This window comes from Podarcis tiliguerta (assembly GCF_965153285.1).
Source record: "Podarcis tiliguerta genome assembly, chromosome: 5".
NCBI lineage: Eukaryota > Metazoa > Chordata > Lepidosauria > Squamata > Lacertidae > Podarcis > Podarcis tiliguerta.
In genome coordinates, this window is record NC_139538.1 from 70,545,868 (window position 1) to 70,570,349 (window position 24,482).

The 24,482-nt window shown below is 40.7% G+C and overlaps 1 protein-coding gene across 2 annotated transcripts in view; it reads right to left on the reverse strand.

The window, feature by feature from the left end:
- LOC310677313 (uncharacterized protein) overlaps nucleotides 1-24,482 on the reverse strand; it is a 728,781-nt gene that overhangs the window by 201,596 nt on the left and 502,703 nt on the right. Inside the window, exons 1-2 of one of the 2 annotated variants that reach the window (XR_014511054.1) lie at nucleotides 14,949-15,092; nucleotides 982-1,075 (exon numbers count right to left, since the gene is read on the reverse strand). The gene's annotated coding sequence lies outside the window, so the exon portion shown is untranslated. Of the gene's footprint in view, nucleotides 1-981; nucleotides 1,076-14,948; nucleotides 15,093-24,482 lie in introns of those variants that run through there. The other variant, XM_083440141.1, reaches the window with a different exon arrangement.

Genomic DNA, 24,482 nt, shown 5'->3' on the forward strand with positions numbered 1-24,482 from the left:
CATTTGGTACTTGATTCATTCTCTTTCCTGTCATACCTTCTGTCTACCCTAGTTCCTATTAAACAATGCTCCTCTGCCCCTTCTGTCTACCCTAGTTCCTATTAAACAATGCTCCTCTGCCCATTTTCAGATGTGTCCAGCAAATTAACCTGGTTGTATCAGATTTCACCACTCTTCTTTGGAGAAGTAGGTTACCAGAAAGACTGAAAGACTTTAGTGATGTCACTGAAATTCACATTAACAGGATAAAAATACAAAAGTTTCCAGTTTTCATTCTTTCTCATGCTTCAAATTGAAATTATTTTGAGCACATATGCCAATGTTCTGCTTTCATTGGCATACAAAGCCAACACAGGCTTAGAAATGGATTATTTTAAGTTTTGCATAAAACTTGGTTATTGAAATTGATTTGACATTGGAAAATGATAGTAGCAGCAGACAAAAAGCAGAAAAAAAGCTTCCTGAACCACTTACAGCTCCAGGCTTAGCCTTGGAAATATACTGCTTACCCCCCACCCATGCACTAGAACCATAAATTCATTTAAGGTATACCAGGCCTGCACAACATTATCCCCAAGGGGCTTGATAACCCTCCCATTTTTGCTACCTGCCACTGGTTGCCTATTGAGCCCTTGATGGCTGCTTTACAACGACTGGAAGGAGGACTTCTGGCTTGATGGATAGCAGGCTGTGCAGTGGGCAAAACTCCATAGTCTATCCAAAGTTAAGCACATTCAACTCTAAGAAGTCCAACTGTTTCCAATGGAAGAGAGTTGAACACTTATTTTAATTCTACAGAAATCAATGGGCCTTAACAGCGGATTGCACCCGCTGTTTGCACTCTGAAAACTCATTCTCCTTTGAGTCCCATCACTGGTTCCAGAAATATTTTGCATTTTATACTTCAGGCTCAATCATTCAGAAACGATACTGCATAAAACAAGTGCAAACACCATATATGCGTATAGAGTATTTACTCACCCAGTGAACTCTGCATGCATTATTAATCAAAAGCTGTGATGTTATGAGAAGGATGGTGGTTGACTTTTCACACTAGAAAGGTGACAGGAATCTCCTGCAACAGAAACCCAGAATTCTGTAGTATGAACACAGCTTATCCTCTCAACTTTTGCATGAGCTTGACACTTTTCTTATGTTTAGATAAATTTCATATTCACATAAAAATACAAATTGAAAAGAGAGAAAGATGTTCCAATTAAAAAATAATAATTAAAAAAAGATTTCATTAAGGCTTACATTTTATAATACAGGCTTAAGGTTGCTCAACTTAAAGCCAAACCAAACATATGTCAATCACAATCAGAGAGTTTACTTTGCCCCCCATAATTGCAGAAAGGCTAATGAGAGGATTAGTTAGATTAACCATGTATGGTTTTGCTCTTAACAAGCAACCTGCCAAGCTAGAGTAGTATAATTTCTTTCAGACTAAAAGTTAGATACTTTTATATAAACAAGCTTAGCCTTTCATACAATTCAAGCAGCTATCCAGCAGTCATTTAAAGCAAGATTTTGATTATTGGATCTAGCTCAAGTCAGATTTTTGTTTGTGACCATGACAGAGAAATAAAACACAAATAAAGTGTGCTGAATGAGATCATTTAATGAATCTCTAAAAATGAATATGTATAGGTGATAATATGTCCAGAAATCCAACTGCTGCAACTCCAAGCACGTAGTACAGTGGTACCTCGGGTTACATACGCTTTAGGTTACAGACTCCGCTAACCCAGAAATAGTACCTCGAGTTAAGAACTTTGCTTCAGGATGAGAACAGAAATCGTGTTGTGGCGGCGCGGCAGCAGCAGGAGGCCCCGTTAGCTAAAGTGGTGCTTCAGGTTAAGAACAGTTTCAGGTTAAGAACGGACCTCCAGAACGAGGTACCACTGTGTACAGGTTAGCTTCTAAGTTGATCCTTACCTTGTCAACATGTCTCACAGCCTTGAAGGCAAGTTTTGGGACTAAACTCCTCAAGGAGACTAAGAGTGATCACCAAAGCTTAATCCTGCCTAGTGAATTCACACACCTACCTACCAAAAATGTGACCAAATTATTCTATTTACCATGCTTCTATCACTAGATGATTCATCTCCATGCCAATGCAGAGCAGGCAAAACAAATCCTGTGAATTGGGCCAATCTATTGGCAAGTCTCCTCCAGTAGAGCCACACAAAAACCTTCCCTTAAAAGTTCACTCCGTGCTAGGTTTTCCCACTGTGGAAAGAGCTTTTAAGCTCTCCGCCTCACTTACCAAGGTCTGGGAGGCTTTCAGAGCTGGTATGATAGCCTCCCAGAGCCTGGTAAGTGAGGCGGAGAGCTTAAAAGCTCTCTACCTTGCTAGGAAGGGGGCGGGCACCTGCTTGGTATGCCAGATCCAGAAAGATAGGGGTGGTTGCAGGAGTCAGTTCTGGGGTTGTTCTGGCTATACACAATTTCAGCTTGATATGCAATCTCCAGAACCAAATCCCCACAGAAGTTGCAAGTCTGTATCTTTTTGGTGATAGTCTGGAGGTCTGTTTATTTTCATTAACATCCTTCTTGGCTTGAATTTCAGAAGCTTTATTTCAAAGTTAACATGTCAATCTAAATCCCAGCATCCAATTGCTACTTGACCCTACCTTTCCTATGCCAGCCACATGGATTATTTCTTCATAAAATAAATGTTTGCATTTATGCAGACAGAGAGGTGACAGCAATAGTAACCTTTTCCATGTGAAAAGTAGCATTTGAAAACCACTGTGGCTTACAGTACATTTTCAAAGCAAGAGTGCAAAGAAGAAAAGATGAGTGAGCTCCAAGGATTAGCAGCAGCTAAACTGCCAAAGGAAGTCTAGGAGTACCATCCCAAGCACATTTACCTGAAAGTTCTTGGGACTTCTGAGTACACATGCACAGAATTGTTCTGAACACTGATTTAATTGAATGGAAAATTCAGGATTTGATATTATTTTTATTATGTTTTACGTTACAGGAATAGAGTTCTCTGAACTGGTAGTGTTTCTGATAAAATGGAAGAGATTAATTGAAAATTAGGATGAATTAGCTTAATGAACTACTATATTATATTCCCATTCAGCTGAATCCATAACTCTGCAAGAATACGAATATTTTTAGGTTAATGATTGAAATAGGGTGGGGATATTAGCAATGTTGATGAACTGATTTAATTAAACTGGAAAATGGATAAATTAATGTTTTGGAGAAAAAGAAAACAATGATGATCAGAAGGATTGAAGAAGATCTAGTGATCTAAATTGATATAATGATTAACTGGAATACATAATTAAAATGAAATGATAATTTTTTTAAAATACTGAAGTTTGATAAGACCTTTAGTTACTGCATTGTTATCAGTCTGTTTTGTAGGCTATGATAGATTGAAGTTATTGGAAACAACACTGTTAATTGTTCTTGATTAACCATAGATCCATATGTAACTTAAACATACTGGCTTAACTTTAAATATAAATACATATACATACACTTGTGATATCTATGCACAATTTTCATTTTTAACTCGTTAATTTGATTATATTTTAAAAAGGTATGCTGTGAAGAAAAATACCCATGGGTGCATGTATTCTGTCAAGGAACGGATAAACTCTCAGCTTCTACTGAGGAATGGGTACTTAGCCCTCCAGAGGCTAAGTACCCATCAGCTCCAGCCAACAAGCCCAATGATTAGGGATGATGGAGTCCCAGTAGCATTTGGAGAGCATCAGATTCCTCACCCCTCCTCTACAGATAATTTAGAATATGTGCATTCTAAAAAAATAAGAATTGGTTGCTTACACAGTACAGCATAGTACTTGAAACATTCACCCTACATTTTGGATGGGGCTGTACTCCTGTGTCAATTCAAATAAAAGTAATATTTAATTTATTGTTAGGGGCCAAATTCCAGTTTAATTGGTGGGGCTAGGAATTAAGAGTAGAGGTGCTCTGGAAAATCTAGGCTTTCTAACCAACCATGTGTGGTACCTTTTTAAAATCAATTTTATTATCTCAAAAAGGCAACTGTGTGTCATTTAGAAGTATGCTGCTGCCTGTTTGTTTTATTCTGGTAGGATGCTGATGCTGTGCTCAGCTTAGGGAGGAAATTTGTCAGGAAGCCAAGTATACCACAGTGAGAATACATTCTTCTAAATACTTGTAAGAGCCCTTAAACAGACATGCTATTTTCAAATGCCAAGTAATCACTTAATCCTCTCTTCTGTGCTACTGTGCATACAAGGAAGGATGAAATAAAATAAAAGACTAAGGAACAGTAGATGTGTTAAAAGGCACCATTCTTTACTTGAGGGTGCTTGGGAGTTGTATAGATGCAAACACGTGTGATCAATGCTACAGTTATGAAATAAAAATATACTGATGATATCATTAAGAATGACACTGAGAGCATGCCATTCAAACAAAAAACACAAAGTCTAAAAAATGAGCAGTAAAGGTAACTATTGCTAAAGTGTGGAAGCAAATTTAAACACCATTAATTGTAGAATGGTTTGGAATTATTTGGAATATAATAATATTAGTGAAACTTATGTACTTCATCAGAGGAGAAAACAATCAGATTTATAGAATAATTGTCAAATTCTATTTTGTTTTGAAACAAAAAAGTGTGTGATAATGCATAGGTTTTATCTACATTGTAATGCTCTAGTATGATTTTGCTTACATTGATTCATAATTTATGATACACATTTTAAAAAAGAACAGTGTAGTTTAAAGGCATTTGTTGGGGTTGCTTTTTAATAATGTAGCATAGTGGCCAAGAGACTGAACTATGAATATTGATGTCCGGGTTTGAATCTTGCTTCCGCCGTGAGCTCAGCTTAGGCAAACTACCTCAATTCCCCTCCACGCCTGCAGTATGTGGGATAATAAGGATATAATGCTAACTTACCATACAGAATTATTGAAAGGTTTACAATTAGATCATCTGAACTGTTTCAGAAAGTGATATACTGTACAAATGTTAAGTATTAGAGGCCCCAAGATTTACCTTGTATCTATATCTGTGTTAAAAAATGCTGTTTTTGAGTCACTCTGCACTCTCTCATCTTTGATTTGTAATTTATTTTATTTTATTGCATTCTGCCCCCCTTTTCTCTAAGGAGCTCAAGGCTGCGTACATGGTTCTCCCCCTCCTCCTTTAATCCCCACAACAACCCTGTGAGGTGGGTTAGGCTGAAAGGCAGTGACTGGCCCAAGGGCATGCAGTGAGCTTCATTGCTGAGTGGGGACTGGAACCCTGGTTTTCCCAGGTTCTAGTCCTACAATGCAGCCACCACTTCATATTTATGTAAACTTACTACCAGGAGAAGCCACTCCTTTTTCTTTCCTCTGTTATTCATACAGCCATCAGGCTCCTCCTGCAGGTTATAGAGAAGCCTGTAAGTAATTCATCATTCTCACATATTGAAAAGGGAGGACTTTTAGGACCCTCACCAGCTGAAAAAGCTAGATTTCATCTCAGAGTTAATCATATGTACTCAGGAGAAAATCCCATTCATTGCAATCTAAGTATGCTTACGACATTCTGTAGCTTTGCAACATTATCCTCTACCCACTGAAATCAATGGGCTCTCTAAACAGGAATAGCTCTGCAGAGCAACTAAAAAGGTGGAGCGGAAGGACATCCCCTTTCTTAGTTACAAAGGCTGCGCTCATATTTCCCGTGTTGACAGTGGTACTTGCCTTTTACATATATGGATGTGTTCTTTGCTTTTTGTTTACTTGGTTTTAATATATGTGGTGTTATGTACTGAAGTTCTCACCCTGGGCCAGCAGGGGGATACTGTAGATAGTTATGCAAATGAAGGATCGAAAGTGACGTTCAGTGATCGGATAGTTTTAGAAAGTTGTTACAGTAACGTGGTACTGGAGCTCTATATAAGCTGACTGAGCCACAGTAGTGGGAGTCACTGGACCTCGTTCGTACCAGGTGGCACTCGAAGACGGGCGCTTGTGGCGCCGGCACATAGACCAGCTTAGGCTCAGGAAGGGGACTTGGACACTACTGTGGTGCCCCAACTGTGCTCGTGGCTCCGGAACAGACACTTACAGATGGCGAGGCTCCACCTACACCTCTCTCGCAAACTGCGGGCGTGGAGCCGAACCAAGCCACTTCAGAGGGTCTGCCAGACTTCCCACAGACTCAGACCACTGCCGTGCCTGACATTCTGCCAACTCCACTCGCGGAGGTTCCACCCACAGCAGCCGATCCAGGGTACTTGGTTTCAATGCCACCTAGGGTCGCGCCACAGCCTCAGCAAGAATTGGGTGGTCCCCCAGACTTGGGTACTGGTCCCCAGCAGTCTGGCAGTTTCCAAGCACCCAACTTATTTAAAGGACTATGTTGTTGGACATGTAACACTGTTGGTCTAAGTATGTGGAAGTATGTGAAATGTAACCGATATGCTTTTGTGCCTAATTGAACCATTACGTGTAGTGCTGTATATAAGGAAACCATTACGATTGTAACTAACGCCTTATCTTGGTGGGGAGGGGCGTTATGTACTGAAGTTCTCACCCTGGGCCAGCAGGGGGATACTGAAGGATCGAAAGTGATGTTCAGTGATTGGATAGTTTTAGAAAGTTGTTACAGTAACGTGGTACTGGAGCTCTATCTAAGCAGGCTGACTGAGCCCTTCAGTTCAGTTCTGTCCTGGCCTGTGAATAAACAAGAGCTGTTTGAAGAACCGCTGTGTCATCTGATATGTTCACCCACAACTTAACATGTACTATTTTGTATTATTACAGTTTTTGTAAATCTCTTTAAGGCACTTCTTGTGTAAAAAGGGATTAATAAACACAATAAATCATTTTAGATAACTGAGGTACAAGAGCACAAGTCACATTGTTAAGGATTCCAAAGAAAGAAATTATATTCCTCCAATATATTAAATCAATGCCCATGCTCTAGCCCAAGTTAGTCATGAATGTTATCAAGAATCTCCAAATAACCCACCCATAGCTGTACTCATCCTTCACAGCCACTCCTCCATCAGTAATTCCAGTATTTTAAAGTAGACAAATTGCCAAGGGATTGTTTTGTGAAAGTGTTATTGTTATCCATGTATTTTCTGTAGCATTTCAGTTCCAAATGAGCTAGACAGCTTACTTTTGTGTGTATGTGTGGAGGTCACCTAGCTGAGGGAAGCTACATTTTTTAAAAAACAAAAACAAAAAAGTCAGTCTACATCATCTAAATATTAATTCTATCAGACCACAGGCATTTAAAACGTGCTATGTGACTTAGCAGGATAAATGTATGCCTTATATTCCAGTGTTTCTATACTGCAAATCACCCTGTGATCCTCGGATGAAGGGCGGTGGATAAATTAAATAAATAAAAGGAGGCTTTAAAATTGTGACATTTTATGAACAGAATCTTAACAAGCATTCTGTTGACAAGATATTACGCATCACTGAACCAGTTCATTATAACATCATCTTAAAAGGGAAAAAGTTATGCAACCCAGTTAATAAATGTGACATTATTAATGAATGACTTAAGAATGATATAAGCAGAAAGGATGGGAGAAAATAAAAGGATAACCCACTCCACATATAAGCAACATTCATGAGGTATTTTATGGATTAACAAGTCGCAAAACATTTCTGATCAATACCAACTGTGGCTGCTTGCAATGAATAATTTATATTTCAGAATAAAGGGATTGTCAGAAATCTTAGCTCTTAAAGAAATAAGTTTGTTGGTGATCATGATTTATTTACAGGCAATACAACTCACGAATAAGAATATTAAAAAGCACATGCCCAAATCATTCTGTGGCAGAACAAATTAGTAGATTTGCCATTATAAGGCCTGACTTTTAAAATAAAAACAGCTTTGGTCCCACTATACACACACACTTTCACCCCTCCCACCAAGAAAGTAAACCTATATATGGAGCTTTAAGAAGGAGAGCCTAGTATGAAAGACATTTATATTGAACTGAACTTTTTCACATTTGCTATGATAGGGGGAATGAACGAATGAAATTAAAGAATGTCATATTGCATATAATGAGGGTTGATGGTGTATTATAAAAAAATTAAAGCCAACATTACTACTAAAGAAAAAAATAGGTCATGTCAATAATATATGAGACGCAAGTACTATCATTCCATGAGACGCAATAGAATTTTGCCAGGAAAGAAAAGCACTATTCAAATAGGCTGTATACCACAAACCATGTTCACATTCTAATGAAGGTATTGCCCAAATATGAATTATGGAGGGAAGTGAATCTCTTTCATTTTCCCTACCAAAGCCCCTGGAAATATTTGTCTGCAATTTGGCAGGCTTAATCCACTCTGGAGGAGCATCTGTGCCTGTAAATTTTATCTGCTTTGGTCAAAAGGAAGAAGCTCTAGTCATTTCATAGATTCATCTTATAGATTTATAATGAATGGAAAGCACAGAGCTTTCTTTTATGCAGAGCTGCTTCAAATCTGCAGCACAGTTTGAAGCAGAGAGAGCATAGCGTTACTCAGAAACAGCAAATTTAATTATTTAAAACGTATTAAAATGTACAAGGTGGTTAATTTACCTCGTCTCACACTGTGCTGGGCTGATTCGGCAGGTGGGAACAAGGGTGTACTCTATTTTGTTTATGTTATCCAGGATTCATGAGCATCGTGGGCAATGAATTAAAGTGTCAAAAAGTCGGTATATTGTCTGCCATGACATCACAATAAGAACATACATTAGGAGTGTGCAGAGGCCCTCCAATTTGCCTCATATCTGTTTCTGTGCATTTGAAAAATATCCTGATCCATTTCTGAGTCGCCCTTGACCCATATGCACTATAAACAATTTTATACCACTTTAAAGACTCATGGCTTTGTTAAAGACTCCTTGGAACTGTAGTGTGTTAAGGGCACTGAGAGTTGTTAAGAGGCCTCTCATGCCCCCATAGAGCTGCAATTCCCTGAGAGGAGAGACTGAACCACTGTAAGAATGTTAGAGCTTTTGATGTTGGTATAGCAAGGGGCGTACAAGTTTCCGTGGTGGCAGAGAGGGGGTGCACCTTAGAACCTCCCTCTTTACATTCTGAGAGAAAGATCTGATGTGTCTTATGGTCCTTGGGATACCATCCCTGGAACGACATGATGGCAGGGCAAATCTTGCATTTTTCATTAATCTAATGACTTTAACATTCCTACTTAGTAACTAATGAACTAATTATCATATATTGATGATATACTGCCATTTTAATCTTATTATGTGATATGTGGCATTTTAACACAAGCCAAACATATTGTTCTCTAGCTTAACTAGGCAAAATAATCCAAATCACCAATGAAATGTGTGTGTTAGCATCTAAAGTCAAGTGTACCTTTTGGTTTTCTAAAGGCAAAACCTTTAATAAGCTCACATACACCCTCAAATTGCAAAGGAAGCTTGGTGCTACAAGCCATGCGATTTTAATTTAGCTTAAAAATACCTTTGATATAGGACGGTATTTTATCTGGTAGATAAAATTTCAAGATAGCAAGATTGTCTGTGTGTTTCTTTAGAGATTTGGCTTGAAATATTATACATTCATCCTTCCGATTGAAATGATTTAATAGTTGAATCAAACATTCACAGCACCAATCTTGTGCTGCAGTTCAATAATTCTTTTATATGGAAAATGTAATGTCTTCCCACTCAAATTCACTGCTGTACTCAAAGCAGTTTCAAGATGATTTACTCAGGCATTACATATCAGTATATAGAGAACGTGTCCTTTCCTTTCCAAGTTAATTCCTGCTGGGTAAAAATCCTACACCTTTTAAATATTTAAATTTTTGGAACATGTTGACTAGCTCAATAGAAATCAAAGCAGTGCCCCTCACTCCTCTTGTACATACACAGTTGTACTCATTTATCTGAGGAACAAAGAGCCAAGATTTACATGAAAAACATACTGCTACAGTTTACTGACCACTTTCTATCAAACCATTTCTCAGCAAGTCATCTCGAAATAGTTCTAACTCGACTAATTTATACATGCTGCTGAAATAAGTGGCAATAGCTTTCCTGGACTGTACCACTTCAGCATGCAGGTAGAGGGTTGTGTGTTCAAATGCCTTTACAAAAATAAAATTCATCATACAGAAGACTAGAGAAAGTATTCTATCTTAGCATAGGGATGACTGGATATACTTTCTGGAATCCAGGAAGCTTGCGTCATTGTCTCATCAGCTTGCAATTTAAAAAAAAATAAAAGTCATGAAATTCATCAACTTTTCAGTGTGTTTCTCTTAATATAAACATTTTTGCAAGAAATGTTCATAATGTAGTACATTTTGTATGTCATTTTCACTAATACTTTTATTTATTTTTCCACTATGTTTTCCACTAATACGTCTACTTTTATGCACATTTTGGGGGGCTGGAGAACTACACTTCTAAATTTGTGGTTCTCTGAAGTTTGTGATATAGTTCTCCAATTCCCATCCCCAAGAGTACAGCCCACTGTACTTCAGCTGACAAATTATCCTAAACGTTTTATTACAGGGGTACCTCAGCTTACAGATGCTTCAGGTTACAGACTCCGCTAACCCAGAAATAGTACCTCGGGTTAAGAACTTTGCTTCAGGATGAGAACAGAAATCGTGCAGCAGTGGCGTGACAGCAGCAGCGGGAGACCCCATTAGCTAAAGTGGAACCTCAGGTTAAGAACAGTTTCAGGTTAAGAACAGACCTCCAGAACGAATTAAGTTCTTAACCCGAGGTACCACTGTACTTACATTGTTGTCCTGTTCTTCCTCGAGGGAGGTCAAAGCAGCATATACTGTACCTCCATTTCATCCTCGACGGTGGGCATAAGGAACATTTGGCCCTTTCGATTGGCTGAACTACAACTCCCTTCAGCCCCAGCAATTATGGCCAATGGTCAGGGATGATGGGAGTTGTACTTCAACAACTTCTGGAGAGCCTGAGTTTTCTCACACCTGCTCTACAGGTTAGCAACAGTGACTAGTCTAGGGGCACTCCTTGTGAGCCGTCATAGCTGGGTGGGCAATTGAACACGAGACTTCCCAACCCAATATTCTATCTACTCTACCACATTAGCTGTCTTGTATACAACTCACATAGTATATCTCCACCTTCCCCCACATACCTGTGCTAAGGGGACCAAGTGAGCTACAGGTGTTTAGCCTCTTCATATTTCTCTGCAATATATTAAAACACAGGTGAGGAGCTGAAATAATTCTGTCTCTGCAATAGTTTGTCTTGGTGAAATTTATTCATGTCAAGTTTCTGTTAAATGGCACAAGAACTACACTAGTTAAAAAGTTGACAGTGCTGATTGCAATTTCATGCACACCTTCAGGAGTTCCATAGCTTGTTTTACGGGTATTCAGATATTTTTTTTTAAACAAAGCACCATGGCACTGGCATCTTTAACATCTGCATTATGACAGACAAGTTCAACAGGTGAAACTTTCTCTTGATCACTGAAAGGCTATGCAATGAAAACTGTTAAAGGTAGAGAAACCATTTCAGAATAAGTAGGCAACCACCATCAGTGGAGCTTACACCTTCAAGGCTGGGTCAGTAGTCAAAATAGTTGAAAAAGTGAAGAAGAGCACTAAGGGGGTAGGATTGGGCAGATGCCATTGATCATGCAAAGGTGTGGAAAGCTGTATCTGTTCAATTTTTTCCTACAAAACAACCATTAAAAGCTCAGGAGCCCCAACCTCCTCTACATCTCGTTGTCTTACTACCTATGGAGAAAAGATAAAGCTCGCTTCCAGAGCTGCATAAATTACAGTTTTAGCCATTATACAACTGAGCAGCTAACTTACATTTCTCTCACCTGGTGTGTTCTGTAAAAATGGATTTTTTCAGAAGTTTATTAATAATCCTTGAGCATTTTAAGATTTTGTTGTCAACCTAACTGTATTTATTCTGTGTCTCCTTTGTATTTGTCTTTTTTGCTTTCTGCTTCCTTACTGTTGTTTAATTTCTCTTCTTTCAAAACAATAATTTATTAGTACTGTATTATTTTATTTTCAAATGTGTGCATTATTTTTTGAGCATCTATATCCTATGTTTCTATGCAAAATCCATTTTCTTTGGATGAGTTATGTCTATATCATTTTACCTATTGAGATTAAGTACATTCAGGAGTCATTCCTATGTATACTTACTTAGGAATAAATCTCATTGAAGTCAGTGGGGCTTACTTTTGTGTAGGATGGGTAATATTGCCTCTCCTAGCTTTTTTAATGGTGTCTTGTCATATTTTTCCTCTTTTTCTTTCTTTGTCTTATGTCATTGTTTAGATTATAAGCATTCAGACATTAAACATCAGCATTTATACAGCACCAATTGTATATGTATTTAACAAATAGTTAGGTTTCATAATCATTCAAGGAAGTATTGGAGATGGCATTTTGTCAGTCAAATTCTTCTTTTTTGGAAGAAACTAATTTCATATGGTGGTTATTGAAGGGGGGAGAGAAGGCCACTCAGTTGTATTTGTTACACAGAGAATCAATGGATGGCATGACCCTAAACTTCAGTGTAGATGGCAAGATCTCCACACAGTTCTGCAGCCAATGATATTGGCCCCACCACCGTACTAACAGCTGTTTCTACCTTCTCCCATTCACCCTAATGCACAGGGGCCAAATAACTCCATTGTGAGCTCCAGAGAGGCCCTGCCTCAGTCATTTTGCTGGATCCTGTGAATTTACTTATGATGTTGGGGATGCTAGGAATAGGAAACCTGACTTCAACTACAGTAATAAAACAACCAAAAAAGCACCCCCAGTGAACAATGAAGATGATACTAACCAGTGAAATATCATGCAAAACAAAATTGAGAGATATTATAGCATAAATCTCTTAAATCCTCATGGAGTTTCTACAGAGGAAGAGAGGTTATAGCTGCATAGGCAATCATCCAAGCCTTCCCCATCACTTTATCTTCCTGCCAGGAAATCATCTACTTAAGTCAGGTTGCTGTTGAAGGGACAGGAGCTGTTCATTTTTAGTTGTGGTTTTATATTTGATACGCAGCATAAGATGGTATCCATCCTGCTCTTCTTGTGTAGCATGCCTTAGAATTGTTCTACGAAAGGCAGAATAGAAACTGAATAATTTGTTCATTTATTATTTGGTGGTGGTGGTGCAACCCTAGGGTGTACATGTTTCAAGAGTTCTAAACTGACTCATAGTATTTTTATTCCTGTACACTCTTGCAATGCTGTTTGCGAACTTAGCACAGGGCGGGGGGCAGGCAAAAGTATATTACCTGCACTAGGGGTTGCTAAACTTTTTTGGGCCAAGGGCTACATGTCCAAGCAGACACGGGCAAAGTGTAAATGCATGGAGGCCATTTTTCCCCCTATAGGACAAATTTGGGGTGCAGGGTCGGGGGGGGGGTGTCTGACAAAAATCGCTCACACCAGGTAATTACCGTACATCCAGGGACCTATGGAAGTGGTTATTAAAATAAATATTTCATTTTAAAAAATAGAATGGAGAAATTTGGGCCATCTTGCGAGACCAAAAAACAAACAAACAAAAAAACATATTGTGGCATCACAGTGTTACAGTAGCATGCTTATTAGAGCAGTCAGTAAAACTTTTAATGAAAAAATGGAAACATTGCGGCGGGCGGGGGACTTATTAGAGCAGTCAGTAAAACTTTTAATGAAAAAATGGAAACATTGCGGTGGGCGGGGGACTTAAAAGTCCACACACAAAAACTTTTGGCATCATGACATCTGGCCACAGGTTGTGGGTTAGCCCCCACCAGCCTCAGGAACCATGGTTTTCTCCTGTTCTTCAGTTGTCATGAGCCTCAGTGCCCTGACTCCCAATTGGTTGTTGGATTGTAGAGAAGGGGCTATCAGCAGCTCCACTGGTGGCAAACTTTACTGCCACACTACTGTTCCAGGAGTGCACATTATCCACTCTTTCCTATGTGGAAATGGGGCCTGCTGTTGTTAAGAGGCAATATAAATTCCCAGTAGAAGTGGGAGCCATGGAGATGGGTAACAGGACTTGGTGGTAGGAAACCATTACATGAATACAAATACAGCTGTGGGTATATCACTGGATTAAAATGCAGCTATTAGGTAGGTAGGGAAGTTTCTCCTTGATACCTGGAAAGGAGTAATCAAATGATTTCTGAGCATGTACTAACAGGGCCCCTGAGTTTGCTGGTCTGGTCGTATGAATGCTGCTATGTGGGCACAAAAGATGGACATTGACTCAAAATGCATCTCATTATTTGTGATGAATGCAGCAAGAGTTTCAGGATAAGGTTTCCTGACTCCCAATTTAAATAAGAATTATGAGCCATGTAAATTAATATGACAAGCTTGTTGTTTGGGGTGAACTTCATCAGCGTCCCTCCACCTTCATTGCAAATAAATCTCATGTGCTGTGCAGAGTATAATGGTTTGTTGAAATGAACTACTGGATTTATAATTTAAGTTCTAGGGACATTTTTAAAATAAGTCAATGGCAAAAAGACTGTGCTCCAAAGAAAAATAACAAGAATTCTTGTTAATTTGCCAAAAGTGAATATAATGGTGTGCATTTCTTCCTAACCTGTATGAAATTGAGCACATAAATTATACAGAACATTTCAGTTGACCCAGAATATGTCACTTGCAATGAATAGTGATGGGTAAGCAAGCTGTACATATATGCCAAATACTTCAGCACAAAATGTTTAGGTATCTGTGCTTCTTCACTAATTTGGGGCAGCATAAATAGATACCCAAACTTATGTTTATACAACATGATGCTGAGGGAACCAGTATCCCTGACAACACATTTTGTGCCAAATAACTGGTATGCTAGGCTTAGGCATGAGATGGACACCAACACGAGATATAGAATGAACTTTTAAAACTAAGGTTGGCTAATTAGCAAGATACTATACACTTAAGGTAATACGGATACTTACAGTCTTAAAGGTGCTTGTTGATAGGTTCTTAAGACTCAAGAGACCCTATTCAGTCCTATCTTTCTCTGGTCTATTCCCTTCCTTATCAACTCCCCTTTCCCTCCTACCCTCCAACTGACTCCTCCACTGCCTCTCTACTCAACTGACAGTTAACTCCCAACTGACTGGAACCTCCAGCTAATCAAGAGTCCTCTGTCATCCAAACCAATCAGACGGCATTTACCTGATTCAGGCCACACCTGATAAGTTCTCAAAGTGATGACCTCTCTCTCCTCTCAGAACCCGCCACTTAGCAACTACTACTAAATGGGCTTGAAACTTTTGTTAATAGTACAAGGCCTTGAACTTTGTCACAGATTTTTTTGTTTGTTCCAAACATAAACAGGCATATATGACCACAGTCCGCTGTATTTTCCCTAAATTTCAAGGACATTTAGGCAGTTTCTTAGAGTCATGCTCACTTTGTTATTTCATGCTTGTTATGCTCCGAAGAGTTCACAAGAAAGCGTAATAAAAAACCCAACCATCAGTGTCCATAATATCCACATAAAAGACAATTCAAATGAACGTAATAATAATAATTTTAAAAAGGCATAAAAATAACTTATTAAAAGTGCATTACCAGCAATAGCAAGGTGAAACACCCTCTGGCCGGCATGCTAACAGCAGAGTTAAAGCCCTGAAGAGGGAGATAGCACTAGACCTCAGCGCCAGTTGTTATAAGGAACAGAGTGAGACACCCTCTACTGGTAACAAGCAGCAGATAGCAAAGCTCTTTCTTCTGGTGATGGTATTGAAAGAACAAGCAGTTTTTCATAATCTGATTGGCCAGAGGTCAAGCAGGTCATTGATTAGGTACTTGCTTTCATGTATAAATTTAAAATTAGTCTCCTAGAGATTGACCTGCATAAAGCAAATCATAGTATGATAGTTTATCATATAAATCAGAGAGCTGTACACAAGACCAAGAAGGCACACAAGATAATTTCCTCCACACAGTGGAGGAAATCAAGCTCAGTATTAGCATTTGTAGCTGTTGGCCATATCAACCTGTGTCTTAAGGACATCTTCAATTTCCTAATTGCTCTCTAGTAACTTTCAATCAGCTGTGTATAATTTCCTAAATCACCTTCTGTGTGATACACCCTTAAAAAGGTATAAACATGTTGTATGAGTGTTTATTTATATATAAAAGGGTAAAGTTATACTATAACTCTTCATTACACAAACCATCTCACAAATTTATTTGAACTGTGTTATCATTTCAATTGGCTGGCAGAGGCACCACCAGGGAATTCCTGCTTTGCAGATGACAGTAATTGGAACTCTGTGGGTTTCTAGCCTCTTCTATCTCAAATTGGAAAATAATTACAACTCATTGATTAGCTATCCTAACCAAATAAAAAGTATCAAGTAAAATACCATAAGCTGATTCCCTCTTTAAAGTACCTAAATAGGTATTTGTGGCAATTTATTATTAAACTTGTTGTCCATGGATTATAAGGATGACACTATAAAAAGTAAATGCTGCTGGTCTTGCTCTCATAAATTAAATATATTGGGCACAATCTGGAGAAAGTTAGGCATATCTAAATTCATTGAAACTAATGGGACCTATCTGTTGGAAGCTGGGTCATACATGCAGCACAATGAAGTAGGAACGTGATCATGGAAAGGATTTCAGTACTTCAGATATGAGGATGCCACGCACCACTACATTTAAAAAATCCCAGCAAATGGAAACACAACAGGGTGAATTGTTCCAGGTCACCCACTTTTTCTGACTATTTAGGAGTTTTTTGAGGTGGTGTGAGAAAAGGCAGGCTGTGTTTAAAAAGGGAAAACATTAAAAGGTTTGATTTCGCACCCAGGGGCGTAGGAAGGGGGGGCGGTGGGGTGGTCCGCCACAGGTGTCATCCCTGAGGGGGGGTGACAAAATCCCCCTGGGCGGATTGCCACCGTGCCAATCGCCCCCTGTGGTTGGATTGCCCCACCCCACGGGCAGATCGCGCCACCCCTGGGTGCATGGCATGCTAGCCTGGGTGCCCGAGCAGCTAGCTCCACCGCTGTTTGCACCTCCAGTCTGAAGGGACACAGTGAATTTTACCACTCCTTTTTGTTACATGTAAGGTAAAGGTAAAAGACGCCTGGACAGTTAAGTCCAGTTGAATTTGACTATGAGGTTGCAGCGCTCATCTCCACTTTCAGGCCAAGGGAGCTGGTATTTGTCTGCAGACAGCTTTCTTGGTCATGTGGCCTGCATGACTAAGCCACTTCTGCCTCAATGGAACATCGTGACGGAAGCCAGAGCGCACAGAAATGCCGTTTACGTTCCTGCTGCAGCAGTATGTATTTATCTATTCATGCTAGTATGCTTTCGAACTGCTAGGTTGGCTGGAGCTGGGACAAAGTGACAGGAGCTCACCCCATTGCACAGATTCAAACTGCTGACCTTATGATCAACAAGTTCAAGAGGCTCAGTGGTTTAGACTATAGCACCACCCGTGTCCAATTTGTTACATGTATAGACCAGATCTCATGCTGTGTTTAAAATGAAGGAAACATCAGCTGGTGCAAAATGCAATAGCCAGGGTCTGGTTTATTCTAGCATAAAAGCTTGGTAGTATTCATTCTGCTCTGAAAACAGCCCCTCCTCAGCCATCTCTGTCTTCCCATGCCACACCACTCACTGGCTTTGCTTTGCACCCGGCTTGAGTACTTTTTGCCTGGCTGGTGTGCGTCCTTGAACTTTGGCAATGATTCCTGCTTGCCTGGATGGAGACTAGAGAGGAAGTGTGTGTGTGAATTCACATTATGTACAAATATTAATATTGTTCTGCCTAGTCTTGCCTCTGGCCCTGTCCCACACTGGCAAGTGCCCCTCAGAAAGTTCTTCAGAAGCAAATGTGGACCTTGGACTGATAAGGTTTCCTGCCTTTGGTCTATATGAACACTTTGCATTTTTGAATAAGTAGAAGCAGCAACCACAAAATATGCACAATGGAGCTTTCATTCCAGAAGATGTGGAATGGATTTAGCATTTCATTAGCATCCCTTTTATAAGCAGGCATCCTTCCTGTTGTACTGGAACTATGATAACTCATATCTGTAGCACAATTGCGCTGCATGCAGTATGGATCATGAGGACCCAATGCAGAGCTAATCCCCGAAAGACAGCCCATTTAAACAGAATGGGGAAAGGCACGGATGCAGTGGACAGCAAAAATCAAAGGGGTGTGTGTGATAAACTTGTATAGGGCAATAGGAGCCAAAATGGGAATTCAAAATGACAGATGTAGGTAAAACAAAGTGGTGGGGCCTCTAAATCAAGACTCGACAACTTGTGGCCAATCAAACCGTACAGAACTCATCCAGGTATATCTATTTGTGGCAGAAGAGGTGAATGATAACTCCAATTCCCCGCCCCTTCCGGTTTTTGCAGTCCTAGGAAAGCAGCTGAACCAAAAAGTTAGTTTGTTGGTTTTTTGACACCCCCCCCCCATTGGCCACAACTGGTTTAATATGAGTAACAGGAGTTTGAAGCTGAAAAAGAAAGTGAAGAGGAAGTGCAGAAAGTTGGAGAGAAGAATAAATGAGCTGCTTTTGCTATCGTTTTGGTATCCTGGTGTAATAAGCTATACAGATCTTTCACCATAGCTAGGACCGTTTATTATAAATGAGTTACTGGTGTGAACATGTATAGTTCCAAGCCAGTAGAACTGTATTGACACTGAGAAGAATGACAGAAAGCTAACTACTTAATTATAGTCCAGAGTACATCCAATAACTTCCCACGTAAATTCTGTCCTGTCAAATGTGCCCAGCAAGCTGTGACATTAATTAACATTGCAAAAATGGCTAGTTGGAAAAAGTCATGTTGAAATGTGAAAAGTAATGGATGCCGAGTAATCATAGCACCTCTACATGCACCAAACTTAGCAGGCGTGTGGAACTTCTCATTCACTTTTATGATTTCAGCCACTTTTGGAATGTTCCTTGGATGCAGCCAAGGTGATAAATTAAGCGATAAAACCTTGGTCAACCCTACTGAGAGAGAAATGAATACAGAGTTAAAATATCACAGCTCCACAGATGGCAAATGCACAACCTTCTGAACTGCGGAGGAAAATACTTCCAGGCACTGAACTACTAGTGCTTGGTTAATGCTTCTGGATTCTTTTAAGTAGCAAAGTCTCCACTGGTGGTAAAATACATTTCTGTCGATTTGATAACCATGTCTTAAAAGCTGGACAGCCAACAAATGGACTGGTTTTCCCATGTTACTATAACCTTATATTGATCACCTGATACTCCAAAATGGTTCATAATGACAACACTGTTGCCACACTTTATGTTTCATTATGTGGCAGCACAGAAATGCTTAGTGGTAATTTTAATTAACAAGTCATAGCTCAAAAATCTGGTACTTCACTGAAGATATATGATGTACATGTGCCTTTTTAAATCTGTGGCAACTAGGGATGCAATTAATATCAATGATTTTCATTTCCTGAAGAGAAAACAACACATTCAATGTATCAAGATAGGCATCTAATACATGACAAGTTTCTGAACAGTTTTCATGGATCTGCAGGGGTGTGTGTGTGATATTCCCCAGAATATCAGTATGTACAGAGTATGTGTGATTTTGGCTTTAGAGGGTTGAGCCAATCACTAGTTTTGTGTAGCAGAGATAGTCACCAGTTACTTTCATTTGCCATTATGTTTTCATCATATAAATAGGTCATAACTGGCAGGTTTGGTGGAGATTGGAGGGAAGGAGAAAGATGGAGGAGACAATGATAAACATCAGAGTGGTGAAGAGAGGGGTACCTAGGGGTACCATGGCTCCCCAGCTCAAGTGGATTTGGGCTAGGATCCTTTTCATAAATGGACCTTGGTGGCCCCTTTCCAACAAAGACTGAAGGGGCTGGAGACTCTTCAGCCCCCTAAAGTTGGCATGCCTGGTATAGACACCAAACCAATTTTCTCCCCCATCCCTAGTCTGGTGCAGTAGGAGCCAGGGTGGGTAGCAGGATTTATGGCACCCTGGCAGGCTGCAGTGTAGAGCATCACTAGTGGCTCAGTGTGGTGGGGACTCAAAGCAGTGGTTGGTGGAGGTGCTTGTTCCAGCAGTTCAGTGGCAATTCAGGAAGGTGTCCAGGGTACCTAGTGGCAACAGAGGCTTAAGCAAGCCATGGGGACAGGGGACACTGTACCCTGTCCCTCCCAATCTCCAAGAGGCACGCAGTATGAGCAGCCCTGGCAACACTAACGTGTCCCCTGACAAAATGGAGTGGCTCATCTGGGGATGATGAGGTAAAGGACTTCCCAACCTACAGCATGTCAGGCAATATGCTAACCTCAGCCAGGCTGCCAGAACACTTAGTCTGAAAGTATTCAGAGAAGGTGGCTGAATCACAGGGGTCCCTGGGGCCATTAGAACTGAATTTTCCTTCAGGAATAACAATACATGATGAGAAGACTGGATGTGATGTCTTGTTTTCATAAGAGTTCTCTTCTTGATGTAGAGTATATTACCCCTTAGAAGCTTTTGCAAGCATTTGTGTGAGTTGTTGTTATTTAGTCGTTTAGTTGTGTCTGACACTTCGTGACCCCATGGACCAGAGCACGCCAGGCACTCATTTGTGTGAGTGTGCATGGTTATTTCCTCTGAGTGACACAATAGAGAACTGGAGCATTTTGGGGTCACAAAAGTGTTTTCTGAAATAATTGCTTAAAAGTTGGAAGATTCAGCTCAGATTTCTAAAGATGCCCTTCATCTCTGTGTTAAAGCACTCTTGAATCAGCCCTGCCAGATTCTGCTAATGCAGAAGGAAGAGGGGGGGGGGGATGAGACAAAATCTATGTTATCAAGAGAATTGAGCAGATGTCCCTGGACCTCCAAGGCACTTAGCTAGAACCTAGAGAGGGAGAGATATATGGTGTCACAACCATTCAAATACTCCCAAAGCAACAAGCCATTTACTGCAAGCTTCTGTGAAAGCCAAATAAATAAATCACAATGAAATAGAACCACATAGCTTTTTTCGGCTAGGAAATAAGCATTTGGTAAGTATGAGGTATTGTTTTTCAGTGTACCTGCCATGAACATGATCTTTGCAAAAATCAGGTTACATGTTCAGGGTTTTTTTTGTAAGCCATGTAACTTTAATTTTTACTGAATGGAGTCATTCTAAACACAGAACCACTGATCCAGGGAGCCATGTGTAGGCTCAACTATACACGTACAGGGGACTTGCCAATTTTTGATTCCAATTGTAACCCTTGTACAGTTTGGATGTTGCACTGGACTGGGGGGGGGGGTCCCCTGAGTAGCTTCCACGGCTGCTGTGAGGAGAGGGAGCTACACAATCTCATTGCCTAAACAGAAGACCCATCATAATTATGGAATAATCCTAACCAGCATTTGATCATTACTACAGTGAAGAAAAATGTATGTATTTTTTCTGAAGGAGCCCAGACAACATAGGAAGCTGTGAAACCATTGGCCCATCTAACTCATTATTGTCTACCCTGACTGGCAGAGGCTCTCAAGGTTTCAGACATGGGACATTTCTGTCAGAATCTCCACTCGGCCAAGCTGATAAAGCCTCATCTTCTTCCAAGCCGAGCCTTCAGAATCGCCCCCGACGAATAATTAATGACCTCGAGCCTTTGATGAGGCTCCAAGGCACGTTTTCATCCATTAAGCAGAGTTCCCAGCACAAGGAAGAGACGAGAGGTTTGGGCTACATTGTAAAGAGTTTTATTTCTAAGCTACGCAGTCAGAAAAGACATCCTCTCTTTATGAAAGCAGAGAGCAACTGAACAAAGGAACAAAGGAACAAAGGTCACATCCTGTCTCCCTTCCCTTGAGACTCCAACAGTATGGAATCCCAGGAATTCCACAGAGTCCTGTGACTCTAAGCAGCTGCTCAGTGGCAAAACAGAAACTAACAATTTCCACTCCAACCAGGAGATGCTAGGTGCCCTAGGCTTCTGTTCCTAGCCAATTGCCTGCGTGCATTGTTTGAACTTCATGCATCTGCTGCAGAATATAACTGATTTTTCAAGGATAAGCATTCTGCACTAACCAGTATTTCAATTATGTTCACTGTATAAGAGCAATAGCTTTTTCTCATGACACTCAGAAAAAGCATAAACCAGAAATTTGAAGTTAAATAGTACTTGCAAAAGGAACACTTTGATGCCCTAAAGGATATCTGTCTCTGCAAATGCTGATGAAGGAGCACTGCTAACTGTTACTGTCGGGAAGGTCACTTTCTTGGAACTTCCCCCAAGCAACTGTAGGAAAGAGATGATCGATGGTGCTAAATCTCCACTTCTCTCTCGCTCACATTCACACATGAAATGCAAACAAACACAAGCCAAGTCTGATCTGTCAGACATTTGATTAATTGGGAGGATTTTCAAGAAATGTCCAAAGATCTTATACAAGGGTTGTCATATCCTTTACAAGTGGTACAAAACCAGCCCAAGTTCATAACTTGTCACTATCCCATGGAGATTTTTTTTAAAAAAATATTTGCAGCTTCCTATATACCAATTGGGACGCGGGTGGCGCTGTGGGTAAAATCTCAGCGCCTAGGACTTGCCGATCGCATGGTCGGCAGTTCGAATCCCCGCGGCGGGGTGCGCTCCCGTCATTCGGTCCCAGCGCCTGCCTACCTAGCAGTTCGAAAGCACCTCCGGGTGCAAGTAGATAAATAGGGACCGCTTACCAGCGGGAAGGTAAACGGCGTTCCGTGTGCTGCACTGGCTTGCCAGATGCAGCTTGTCATGCTGGCCACGTGACCCGGAAGTGTCTGTGGACAGTGCTGGCTCCCGGCCTATAGAGTGAGATGAGCGCACAACCCTAGAGTCTGGCAAGACTGGCCCGAACGGGCAGGGGTACCTTTACCTTTATATACCAATTATGACTTAGAAAAAGGAATTAAAATCCACAATGTTTAGGTTTATTCATGAAACACTTTCTACGTTATACCACATCCCTCATTACAAAGTGAGATGGCTACTGCTGAAGTCTGGATGTTCATCATGGCTGAGGTGCAAAACCATGCTTTTGGGGGGAAGTTTGGATATATGCTCAGGATAAATCTACTGGGAGTCAGCTCCTACCCCTTGAGCCATTTGTTATATCCACCACACTATTCCCCTTGTGTTGCTGGGTGTGTATTTATTAATTGTGTCCACTGTAATTGATTATGCCCCCCACCCTATCTGCATTATGTTTCCTTCACACTGAAATGATTGAGGTGGAATAATGTAATGACAATACAAATTATGTAATTAATGCCAGACACAGCAAGGTGATAAACTGGTGTTCCCTGGACCCCTCCTCTTGCATGCGTTCCCAGATCACATTATTGCTGCTGCTACCAGACACTCATCTGGCAAGGCTCTCTGCAGACCCTACCCTGCCTCTCTCTACCCTCTGAAGAAGGGCCAAGGTTGGTGGATGGGAGAGAGCCTGCCCTGCTGCTGTAGTTTGCCACCACAGTGAGAAATGTTCTTTGAACTGGATGTGGCTCACTCGTTAGGGTGAAGCCACAATGCCACCTTCCCAGCAGGTGTGTTGCTGCCACTTATCTGGAAGGGCAAGGGCAAGATGGAAGGGAAATTGGTGCCCTGTGGGTGCACTGGAATACAGTGGTGCCCCGCAAGACGAATGCCTCGCAAGACGGAAAACCCGCTAGACGAAAGGGTTTTCCATTTTGGAGGTGCTTCGCAAAACGAATTTGCTATGGGCTTGCTTCGCAAGACGAAAATGTCTTGCGATTCCTGGGGTGTGTTTTTTCGCTCCTCACCCCCTTTTTCTAAGGCACTAAGCTGCTAATAGCCTTTTAGCAGCTAATCCGCTAATCCCTTAAGCCTTTAATAGCCGCTAATAGCCGCTAAACCGCTAATAACGCTAATCCACTAATGGGCTTGCTTCGCAAGACGAAAAAACCGCTAGACGAAGAGACTCACGGAACGGATTCTTTTCGTCTTGCGAGGCACCACTGTAGTTAACCTGGTGCTCCCATCAGCACACCTTCACTGCACTAACGTCCCTCCTGCCCACCCCCTTCTTACTGCTCGTAAATGGCAGTGACACATTGTGGCTCTTGTTTAAATTTAGAAAAAAATGTAAGAAGCATTTCTAGCCACTGTGGCACTTTCTCTGCCACCTCACCCAGAATGCATCACTCTGAGGAAGGACCCTCTTGATCTTGGTCCTTCCTCAGAGTGAGGCAGGAAGGAGGCAGAGAAAATGTCAGTGCTGTTACTGCTAATGGAGTGGCAAAACAAAGGGGGGTGGGGATTAAGTGGAGGTGAGGAGTAAGAATGGGGATGTTGGAGGGGAAGAGGAGAAATAAGATTGGTGATGAGGAAAAGAATATAATGGCAGCTTTTCTGCTGCAATATCACACACTGGGATGATTATATGCATTCCGTAGGAAATATTATACCTCTTTCTTCATTCTCTAAGGCATATCTCATGCCACATTTTCCTGCACATATTCTTCT